This window comes from Malurus melanocephalus, unplaced genomic scaffold, assembly GCF_030028575.1.
Source record: "Malurus melanocephalus ecotype Western Australia unplaced genomic scaffold, MMel_1.1 scaffold_147, whole genome shotgun sequence".
NCBI classification, from domain to species: Eukaryota; Metazoa; Chordata; class Aves; order Passeriformes; family Maluridae; genus Malurus; species Malurus melanocephalus.
Window position 1 is genome coordinate 1057683 of NW_026623379.1, and position 12491 is coordinate 1070173.

The 12491-nt window shown below is 44.2% G+C and overlaps 1 protein-coding gene across 3 annotated transcripts in view; it reads right to left on the bottom strand.

Moving 5' to 3' along the window:
* The window catches only part of LOC130576646 (USP6 N-terminal-like protein), a 75211-nt gene that overhangs the window by 31269 nt on the left and 31451 nt on the right, over positions 1–12491 (bottom strand). The window lies entirely within an intron of this gene.

Sequence of the window (12491 nt, forward strand, 5' to 3'; positions counted from 1 at the left end):
AAGAGCACACTGTCCCCAAGAAGGGCTGCAATGGGGGGCTCTGGCCATTCCTTCAGGACTTGTGTCGGGCTAAGAACACTGTTGTGTCAGTACACAACATCACTGCTTTGCACAACAGAAGTGCTGGCACGGGCTGTRTCACCTAAGCCACTTTCCAGCACTTGCAGTTCTCCATGATAGGTCTGAACAGCTACACAGTCCAAAGGACACCAAAGCCCAAAACAGAGCAATCACTTACAAAAACCAACTTTTTAGTTCTCACCTTCAGCAACTCAGAGAAGCAACACATTAGTTCCACAAGCGTGAAATCGAGATATCATTCCWAAGCACAGTGCTTTGCTTGAAGCCAGCATGCACCAGGCAGATGAAACACAACYCACTTTTGTCATGGGTCACCACTTTAATAATGCCACCTCTCCTCCAATCCTCCTCACAAACACCAGCAAATGGACTTTTCCCAATGCTCCTGGGCTATCCTGTGCTGATTTCCCGCTGTCACACTTTCAGCACCCAAGCACAGTGACTTGGAGGCCCTAAAGTGCAGAAGGCCTCACACCCTTTCAGAGGTGGCCACCATTATAATCAAGTAACCCCTAACACAGATTATATTTCATATATGTTATCACCTAGTAGGTTATAATGTGGCTTACAGGTATTAGATGCAGATTACACATGTTTTCCTCTATTTTCCCAATCTGCACCAACCTTTTATAGTACAATGGCAAGCTGTGGTCACAACCATGACAACAATCTGCCACTAGACTATGGCAATGTCAAGAAAGTCAAACACATTGGCCAAGCCTTCTAGTTATAGAAATAACKAAAAAGCCATTAAGACTGCAATTACAAGCTATCCACCCACCTCAACATGAACAGCATTACCAATAAACACAACCTCTCTCAACTTTCTCCCCACTATCCCTCTTCCTTTGCTCCCAGTACTTACCTCTCGCTCTCACTCTCACACACGTTTTTGGTGCTRTGCCTTGGCACTCTTCTGCCCAAGGATGGAGATGGGAGGAGAGAAACAAGAGGCCTGATAAAGAGATTTGGTCTCCTCCCCGCTTACACTCAGTAAGCCCAGCCTTGGTGCTTCTGCGCACAACTCAGCTGTTGCAAAGTCAGAAGAYGCAGCTTTAGACATAAGCTAAACCCTCTAAGCAGAGCAGTGAGTCTATAAGCAATTCTTTGTCAGCTTCTATTTTTAGACCTCACAGGGAATGAAAGAGCATCCAAACATTTCTAAGCTCTTTTTAATGTGARCTTATCTTTTAGAGACAACAATAGCAAAAAAAGACAAACAAAGGACTACACAAAAATCAAAGATGCGTGAGTTATTTTTTTAAAGCATCATTATTTACATGACTTTTGATTTGAAAAAAGGAAGTAAACTGAAGAATGCATAAGTTCACATGCTGCTTTTGGGAATTGAAGATTAATTTTCTCTCTGCATTCCCTCCTTTTTTCATTGCAGTGTTTATAAAAAGGGCAAAAAAAAAAGCCAGAGGGAAAACAAAAAAAAATCCTCTTTTTTTGGGTGATGCACTGACCTGGAAGGGAACTATATCAACAGGGATTAGGAACTGGCTTCTTCTGTTTGCTTAAGACTGGAAGAGCAGTTTGCATTTCTTTAACCATAAATTAACGGAAGCTACAACAATAGTCATTCTCTGCTTGGACATACATTCCTCCAAAAATACTCTGTTTTATTTTTTTTGGTACATGTAGAAACACTACAGGACACACTACTCTTCTGTTGTCATTCTTGCCTCCAGCTGTACTCRGCAATTTGGGGTAAGCTAAAGGCTCCTTTTGCTATTTGAAACTTTTGCTGGTTTTGGCTTGGCAGGCACGGTCAGCGAGAGGCCACCCACACCCAACACGTGCCTCTAGCAGCAGGGTGAGGACACGTGTCCTGGCTGATACCCAAGATGTCACTCTGGGCACTGTAGATCTAGTGATGCTCCCTAGCCAAAACCAAAGGAACAAGGATGCAAACATAAGCTATCATGGTGCTGGCAGCCTGTGCTCTCTTTGGCACAGGCAGGCAGCATCGTTTTTAAAACACATACAAGGAAATAACAACTGTACTGTCAAAGTTGCTGGTATAGCCAATGGAATAAAGGAGTAGGAAGTTAAAAATCCACTAACAAGATGCAGCTTGTCCATGAAACACTTGTCCAAAATAATTACTGAGGGGAATGACTTGTACATTATAGATRTCTACACTGAGTTAAAGTGAAACCTATGCTGACCGTCTATGTCTTAACACTGCTTTCCAGAGCCTCTGACTTAACCTCATTTTTAGGAGGGAGGCAGCTTCAGCCATTAGCCTGACCCCAACTAATGCCCAGCCCCTGGGAACTATCCTCATTCCTTCAATCACTTTAAATGAGTTTAATCAGCTCACACTGCCTCCAAATACAGATCCCTTGCAGGAAATTATTTGTCTTTGGCAGCCTCTGCAGAGGACACTCCCTGACCTTTTCACTGGCAGTATCCTGGATTTGCATTACCTTCAAACAGCATCTCCAGATGCTAATGCATAAGCCTTTGTTAAGTTGTTTTCTTCTATYAAAGCCCCATGCAAGCATATCCAGTAATAGAAAACTTGAGGGAAACAAGAAGTTTTGATCCAACACCGGAAAGCACTGAGAAAACATCTCCCAAAGCTTTTTAAACAGCCTTGGAACTACATGCAGGACAGCATTATGATACGTAATTTTTTTAAGTCGTATGAAAGCAATCTTTTTAATGGCAACTTAACTTTCCCCTTCCCTTTTGCTTGTTGATAACTCCTAAAATCACTCCAACTTAAGAAATGCAGGAATTTTTGATTTGTGTGTGTGTGTGTGTGCAAATCCAGCACTTTATTAAACAAGAAAAATGTAATCATAGAATCATAAAATYGTCTGGGTTGAAAGGGACTTGTCACTGGCCTCCACCTGTACAAATAGCCACTAACACAACTCTCTGGCTACATCCATCCAGCCAATTTCTTATCTACTCAGCAGTCCACCCTTCAATCCAGTCCAGAGATAAGGATGTTATRTAAGAYCATGTCAAAGGCCTTACAGAACTCTATGCTGATGACACCCATTGATCTTCCCTTGTTCAGTGKTGCAGTCACTCCCCTGGAGAATGCCACCAAATTGGTCAGGCACAATGTGCCCAGAGTGAAGCTATGCTGGCTGTGTCAGATCACCTCGTCGTCTTGCACATGCCTTAGCATTGCCCCTGTGAGGATCCATTCCATGATCCTCCCAGCCRCAGAGGTGAGGCCCATCAGTCTGTAGCTACCAGGGTCCTCCTTCCTACTCTTTCTAGAAACAGTGTGATGCTGGAGTGATGCTTCCCTTTTTTCTAGTCACCAGGGACTTTGCCTGAACACTGTGACTTTTCAAAAATGATGGAAAATGGTTTGCCAACCATATCACCCAGTTCCCCCAGGATCCTGGAATGCATCCCATCAGACCCCACAGACTTGTGCTGGTTCAGTTTCAAGATGGTCTTGAACATAGCTCTTTGCTTACTTTTGGGAGTGYCTTCACTCTCCCAGTTCCCACCTGCAGGTTCAGGAACCTAAAAGATGTGGAAAGCCTGACTGCCAATGAAGAATGAAGCAAAGAAATTGCTCAATCTCATTCATATCTATTATTACCAGTTTTGCCTTCTCATAGTGGTTGTCTTCCCTTTGAGGAAATTGTTAACACAAGAAGTCTTCCCCTCTTTTCTTAGTGGAAAATGTTAAAAAATGTTTAGAAAATGTTTCTAAAATCCAACCATATGTGAAGACTTAAGGCAGAGGTAATATTTCAGCTTATGAAACAGCAATGGTCGTGTAGCACACCCTGTTAAAAGCAGCTTTCCAGATTAGGAGTCGACATAAAAATAACTCAAGGATTCATGTTGGTTTTGACCAGTGTTGAAATCAACATCTAYGTCACTTGGTCAGGGCTCCAAAACACATCTTACAATTTACTTGAATTTGGCTRTTAGCATTTTACCGTGGTTGATTTAAAACTAAACCTGCCACAGAGAGTGAAAGACAGACACACAACTTTCCGSACAGGGAAAATTAAATGATACCAACATTTTGGAGCAAGCTGTATTACTGAACTAACAGTTTCTGTACTTAAGTCGTAAGTGTCATGAAATGATGCTCAGGGGAGTGGTGGAAAACCAACCAGGTGGGTCAGTGATGTAGCCTGCCACCATGGAGCCCAGGATCCAAGGGGATGTACTACCAAGGGAGTAGGTGACACAAACAGACATCAAACCAGATGCCATCTTTCCACTTCTAGGTTTTCAGAGGCATTCTTGAGAAAGCAACACAAGGAACTTCAGGAAAACCCAGGCTCAGAACCGCAGAGGAAGGATCTATTAYCTACATTTACCATTTTGCATGTCCTCAGCATTTCTGATGTGAATAATGGACAGCAATGGAAGTGGGAYAAAAGCAAGTCAAAGGGGACCATAGTAGGTTCAAGTYTATCAATAGAAATATTTAAGAAAGKTTTTTCCAGTGAAAACTGAAGCTTGTATGAAGAAAGCGACAGTATTCATGGAAAAATACAAAAATTCACAAAACCTCTTCTTGGATGAGAAAAAAAAAAAGTACTGGGAGAAGTTTAAAAAAGCAGAGGAAGAAGTTTAAGTACATGAGAGCTTGTGGTAGTGATATACAGACAAGCATTTGGTATGATGGAGACTCATGCAAGGCTGTCCAGAAAAGCAGCAGCAGATGCTGTTCTCTCCAGCAAACAAACACAACTCAAGTATCACCCACATTTCAAGACGCAGTCTTACTTAGCTGAAGGAAAAAAAAAAACAACAGTACTTTGAACTTGAAAGGTGCGTTTACCTTTAAAATGCTTTAACATTCACCAAACAAAGCAACAGCTAGACAGTTCACTTAAAACAATTCACTTATAAATATAAAATTTCAGTTAAGTGCTACAGAATACATTTGCAAGCAGGATGATCATTTCCTCAGTAGCTTGGGAATTGAATCTTCCTGTTCCAAGATCAAAACCTGTGAGACCACAATGCATCCTACTGGAAAGGCAGCTGGACTCTGCACTGTGCAAGAAAGCTTGGAAAAGGGAAGTTGCAAATAAATAAGTGTATAAGGCCTGTGGAGTGCCTTTTGATAAGAACGGAACTTTTTTCCCTAATGTAAAGAACAGGTCCAACACAAAGAATAAGATCTGTGCTTGAGTTAGAATATGTCAGCAGAAGGATCTTTCCAGAGAATAGAAATCAGAGCTGGTTCACACTTCATCACTGTTACTTGAGTAGAGAGGGGTCTCTCTGAGCCCTTCCTTCARTTTAAAGCACAGTTGCTTCAATCTTGTCCTGGCTGACTACAAACCTAGGACGCATCTCTCTGGATCCCATTTCSCATGTAAGCCTGGACCTGGATTCCTATCTTGGCCACAGACTTTCCTTTAGCGTCTGCTTCACACAGATGCACTGCTGCAGCAAAAYAAAAGCCATGCCTTTCCCACCCACTTCAAGCACCCTTCCTCAAGGATTCCTCCCCTCCTAAGACCTGCTAGAGGAATGTGTGCACTGAATCTCTTTTCCAGCAGTAAAAACTGTGCTGCACTAGAGCTCCTACATGTTTCTCCCACTTCCTTCCATTGATAGCAAACAAAAGCTTGTTGCTCACTGTTATCAGAAAATATTTGCTTTCGCAGATTGTTTCTGACCCCTTGTTTTGGAAGGGTTTTCAGTAGAGTAACAGTTTACTCCCAACAATAAGCAGCAGGGGGTTGAGACAGAGGCCCTTTGGATCCTGCCCAGTTAATCTAGTCCAGACTAAGTTGCAGCCCAGCCCTTCCCAGCAGTGCAGCCTCCAGCACCTCTTCCACTACCTTACAGGTCCCTTGGTGAAGCCAATGTCACAGCAGCATGGCTTGAGGAGATGGGGTCACCTTTGCACCACTGACCTGGATTCAAGTGGCTGCCCCTGTTTTCCAGCTGCACACCATCCCCAGAAGATCCTGGGCCCACTGTATCTGCTGTATTGTACTCTAAATACGTTACTTTGACAACCTGCTCTTCTCACCATGCACTGCACTTCCTTCCTGCCAGATCCCTTATCATCATGCTTCATCCTCAAATGACACAGATTAAGCTTCCACTCTTGCTGGTGCTGCTCCTTTATTCACTGACCAAATTATTCCCACTCCAGGCACTAAGCCTGTAGCACTTCTGCTAATGAATGATGATAAAGAATTAAACACATGTGTCACATGAAAACAGGGCACCAAGGTTACAGCTCCCAAAAAAGCATTACTCAGTCACTCTTTATTTTTAATTTAATCTTTTTTAAGCAACCAGAGTATCAAGTGTCAGGTCCTAAACTTAAGAAGGGCATCAAAAGCCCAAGCATTATTCAGGATATGAAATGCTCAACTATGGCCACCCAAGCTGACACCTTCCAGACTCGTGACTGAAAACTATCCACMGTGACCACCACCAAGCCCATGCACTTTTCACCCACAGGTGGGGGGTCCCTACAATGAAAGCATTACCCAGATAACCACATTGTGTCCCAAGTTCAATGTAAGGGAAAATGCACAACAGGCATGTGCAGGAGCTCAGCACCAACTCTGCACCATCTCCTGATGAAAGGAGGCCTTAACCGGCCATCACTTTGGCATGAGGCTCTGCTGAAGACAGATTTCAAAAATTATAAGCTTCAAAATAAATAAGTACTTTCTTAGTTCAAGAATACAGTGAGGGAGGAGGGTGCAGAAAGMACCACTTTGGCAAGTTTCTAATGTGGATTTTTCCATAACCTCTTTCAAGCAAGATCCCCTTTACACTGGAAAGTCCTGCCCAGCTCCGGGGCCCTGTGGGTCTTGCAAAGCATTCCACACCACACAGTCCACTTTACCCCACCAGTGGCCACAGGACGTGGGCTCAGTTTTTTGGGGAGCAGCAACCTTTTTTTTTTCCCCAACTCAAGGCTGGACATGTGGTGTTAACACCTTTGTACACTGGGCTGTCATTTCTGACACTGCCTCTGGCCATTAAAAAGGCATCACAATATGAAAAGTTTTGCTGGAAAGCAAAATACCCTAATCTCATTTCATTTATTAGCAATTAGCAGAAACTGATCACTGATTTGGGTTCTGAAAAAAAGAACTATATAAACAAGTAGACAACTACTTAAACAACTTCCTTGTCCCTTCAGCCAGACACCCCTCCAGGCCTACCATCAGGTCCTTCCTTGAGAACTTTCCTGACGCCCTCTGAGATGGAGCAGGATACCATAGATGCAGCAGACACAACTCTTGCTTATCCTTCCTTCAGCTTGCTTGCTCTCATGTGTGTTTATCATTTACCCTCAGATTAATTGTTTTCCTCCCACAATACCACTAGAGGCAAGCCCAGGTCTGCTGCTCCCTTTGGAGAGCCAGACCATCTCCATGGGTAGCTACTGAGACACAGACAACATCAGCAGTTTAACCTGAAAATGCTTCTCCTCTCCTCCCTTTTATACCGCCTCTCTTTGAGCAACTTTTTCATGGCCCCTTTGATGTTCACAAAAACCCAAGATCAGATCACTGGACCCTCAGGATCTGTGCTTGCTTTTCAGTCTGTCAGCAGGAGGTGTGGAGAAGCCCAGTGAGCCTGTGGATGATGGAGAATTTCAGGCTTCACATGGGAATTTATTGGCTCTCTTATTTCAGAGACAACATTTGCAGGCAAATCCCAAGAGACCCCAGACAGACCATAAAGACTTGAAACTTAAACTGCCATTCCTTCCACCTGCCCTTCCATGGGATTCCCGCACTACAGTACCTCTATCCACACATCATTCCTCTGTCCAAGCTTTCCTCTTTCAGCTATTTAAACCTTTTTGATCCCATTTTCAATTGCTTTTAGGAAGGCAGTGACAATCTCACAGACACAGCCAGAGTAAAAGCTGAAACAACGCCATCTCTCTGAACCGATAAAGGTACCTCATGAGATACACCCAACTCTAACATTGCTCTCCCTAGGCACCAAAATCCACCAGAACACAGATTCAATATTTCTCCTGTCAATGGGCTGCTGCTCCCTTTTCTTCTCCCCGCTCTTTGTCCAAAAAAGCYTCTAGAACTACAAAAACTCAAAAGAACATGTTAAAGAAATATATTATTAGGACAAGGTCACAAAACAGCAACTTGAGAATAGCCACAGCTAAAAATACCCCATCCCCACACYCCTTTTTCAGAGAAAACATTATCCAATGTCACTTCCCAGTAGTAAAAACGTATTTGTTTTTTAATTAAGGTAGTATTATAAACATTGGATTTTACTTTTTTGCAAAGGAACCACAACAATGGACTCTGGGGAAAGACTTTGTTTATGCCCCAAAGATCCCACTTTACTGTGCTACCTGATTGAAAGACACTCGGAAACTGGCAACTGCAAATCTGTATTTTCTACTAACACCACCTAACTATGCAAAATAACTTTCCCAAGAAAACAAAGTATTTTGGCTACCCATACAACATTTGTGTGACATGGATTCATTTCTATTTTTTAATACTTCAGCGTATCAAGGGGGTCAGTGTGGAAGAGACAACAAGTGGAGCCACAGTGCAGCACAGGGCTGGAAACGCCCTCTCATCTGATCCAAATTCTAGACAGGACTGGAAAAATCTGGATTACATACACACTAAATTGGTTAGTCTGCTGCTCAGAGTCTACCAGCTCTAAAGGACAACAGCCATGATGTACATCAACCTTAGGGCTYACTTCAACAGTAAGATGAGCCGAACCAAGGAAGTCAATTAAATGGCCCCAGTAGAGGCTTTTGTGCCTTTCCATTGATTAAATAAACTCTGGAATATAAATCACATAAAAAAACTACCCAGGAGTTACTGCAGGCAGGTGAGGAAACACCTGTAATAACATTTTAGCAAACTGAGCACATACAAGGGGAAGCTTAGCACACYACAGCATGCTTTCTTCTCCAAAGATGTAAATGAAATCCAAGAATAACTTCTCCAGAAGGTCCAGAAACCTCATCCAGGTCACACTCACTACTTTTTCACCCTTAACAAACATATACCYTTCCCCCACTCAGAAACACTCAAAYCAATACTTCTTCAAGAAATCACTCACAAAGTAATTTTGATGGTGCATTGCTTTGGTGGACAACTCCTGCCCTGCTTTCCCCACAGGYGCCTCCTTCCCTCCACCATAAAACAAGCAGAACATCTCCTATGTGCCCATTCCCACTGCTTTTTGCCTCTCTAAGCAARCATTTGTACTTTAACTCTACCTGCTTCCCTGTCAAAGTTATTTGAAACTAGCCTGACGCAAAGTTTCAAAGCATCAGGGATTGAGTGTGCAAACCTCTGCTTCCCTGAGAAGTCAAGGCAAATACCCACCAAAGAGCACYTCAAAGGACTAACCTGGAAGTAACGAGCAGGAAGACAACCCGACCACCACAGCTACATTCTACCACTAAAAAGTCTGCTAAAGGAGAGGCACTGGGGGGCACTAGTGTGCTGGGGGGCCTCCCTGTGCTCTCCCCAAAGCAGGAGGAGGACTGGGGTCATTTTGAAGGGCAGGCACCAAGCACAACCATCGGGCTGTACAGGGAAAGAGGCAGGGCTCAGATTCACGGCCACCACCTCCCTCTGTCAGTTCAGCCTGGAGGAACTTGGAAGACATGCCCACATGATGTCATTACTGAGATGGTGTCTAAATAAAGGAAGCTTTTTATAGAATTTCTCACTGACAAACTTATTCCGGTAAACCCCAACAGCCAAGACGTCAAGCAAAAGGGAAGGAAAAGGGAAAACAATAACAATAGCCTTGCTGGGGCCTGGGTAGGTGGGCGGTGTCTCAGGAAAGAAACCCAAACAACCTAAACAAATGTACTCCTAAAACCTGCTTGTTKGATAAAAAGTAGAGGGAAGAGCAGCACGCAGTGTAGGGGAGATGTGCTTTTACATCATCTATCACAAGGACTCACAGCCTAGTTTGGTATCAGGGCACTGGGGAAAGGATGAAGATGAGGAGAGAGGACAGTGAGCAAAAAAAGCTTTGCTTAAAGAGAGTAAACAAAATGTACTTCCATGTCAGAGGAGTTTTTCAGCTTCATATTATTTATGTGGCAATTACTGTACTTCCTAAAAGCAAAGTGGGGGGTTCTGTATATTTAGAAGACTCTTGGCTGCAAATGCCTTAAACTCAAATCATCAGCAAACAGCATTTGCTGGAAGTTTCAAAAACAAACATAAAAAAAAACACACAAAAAAATACTAGCAAAAGGAAAGCAAAATGTTTCAWGCATGCTCGCATGTCGTCCTCTTCTTCGCAACTCTTTGTCACCTCCACAGCACTATGGAGCAGTTCCCCTTCCTCCCTCTGCCTCCACAGTGCATCTTCAGTCGGGCATCCACATGGAGAGCAGTTGCAATAGCCTGGTGACTCATGCTGCAGTAATGTGGGTGGGAACTGCTCCCATGCCCAGCTCCAAAGGACACAGCCTTTTATGGTGTTTTTAAAGTGGAAGCTGTCGTGGTTTGTAGCACTTCGCTTTTTGTCTTTCAAGAAAAGAGCTCATGTTCCCCCGGGGCTTCAGGCTGCAAAGGTGGAGCCCCGGCAGATTATGAGCAAGCCAACCCTGGAACTTCCACAACCAGCACAGTAGGGATGCTCGAGGATGATACACGACAGCTAACCTGCAGGCTCTCCCTCTCAGACAGTGGATCCTTGGGTGGCTGCATCACCCTGCAAGTTCCAGAGAGTGAGGCATGGGTGTCACTTGTTCTGTGAGYACCTTACTTGCTGCAGCCCAATTCTGTAAGAAATCATTCCCTGTGTCCCCTGAGACCTAACCACCCTGTGGCAATGCACTAACAAGCTCACCCTGACRAGCCACCAGACATTCCATTTCTACCCTTGATGGGCTGTCAGCACATGAAAAGTTGGCAGGTCCCATCTGTCTTCCTTCAGTTAACGTAAGACTACATCTCTCTAGGAAATAGAAAATAAACTCTGTAGAATTTCTACTCCATACAAATGCACGTGAAATGGGACGAGGGCTTACTAGGAGAAAGCAGACAGGTGTTACAGGTTAAAAGCATCAGGGAGAAGTGCAGTGGCAGAAAGGCCATGTGGACTGCAGCATGCGGGACTCAAACTTGCCAAGGTAAAGAAGAAGGCTCAGCCGTGCTCTTTAAAAGCTGAGGGTCACACCTGAGATTAAAAGAGTATCCCAAAACATTACCCCATATGACTTGAAACAGGACTCTGGCTGCAGACATGCAGTGGATTGCTTTATAGGACAGTCTCCCCTTCCCCCTTGCACCTGAAGCATTATCTGCCGTAGAAGAGAAAGGGAGAAAWGTTTCTGCATCCCCAATCACAACTCCAATCAGCTATTGATTTTACTCCTTTTAAAGTTATTAAATTCAAAAGGAAATAAATGATAATCTGCACATGCTGAAGAAGTCTAAGAGAAAAGCTAGCAGGATGAACAAGAAAAAAAAAGTAATCAATCTTCCTGTTGCCACTGACATGAAACCTATTTTTTTATTCCTTCTGCAATTCCAGTGAGCTCTGGAACGAGTAAGCCTATCAATAGGGACAGATAAATGACAGACTGCCCATACAGATTTCACCAAGGGGGAAGCACCAGTGGAMARYTGTTCTGGAGTGACTTGTCAGGTAKGAGTGACACAGTGAAGGGGAAGTCTTGGGGAGGTTTGTGTGGGCAAGCACTGCACAGCACACAACATACCTTGGAAGTGTGCCAGCAATAACAGAGGAAAAACCCTCCAGYCCTAATGCAAGTTTAAAGGTCACTCAATGCATTGCCCTGGGCACAGCAACACCCAGCATCTGCCAAACAAGATGCCCGACACCAAGGAGTCACCAGAGCTCCCTGAACAGACCAAGATGAAATGTTTTGCTTCTCAAGCACATGAAATACATTTCCAAGTTGTTGTGGGTTAAGGCTTCTCCTTTTGTTTCGTTTCTTGAGGAATTTTTMTTTCCCATTTTTGCTGCTGGGATACACTGATTGCCAAGTCATCCTTTTGATGGCTTGGCGATTGGGGAAGACRAAAGAACCCAGCCCCACCCAAAGAGTCTCCCCGGGCACTTCTCCTGCCTGGCAGCTTTTTTTTCTCTCTCTTTGGAGAGAGAGAAGTTCTCTCAGGAGTTTTGGGCTCGGGGAGGGCATGTGTGTGTGGGGCGGGGGGTAGCTTCACTTCCTGCCCTACTTTGCTTGGGGGAAGACAGTGGACCTGCTGCTGGGAGTCCAGTGTCTCCGGTCATTGGTCCATGTTTGCTGCACTATGGTCTTCTGCCCCTGTGCCTTTCCRGGGACCCCTGAGATTCCAGCTGCAGTGGTTGAGTTCTGCTGCATTCCRTCTCACAGCCACRGGCTTCTGCTCATCTCTTTGCTCATCCGGCCGTCCTGGGGTTTCTTGCTGTCCAGAGGAGCACCGAGATCGGCGTTTTCTGCT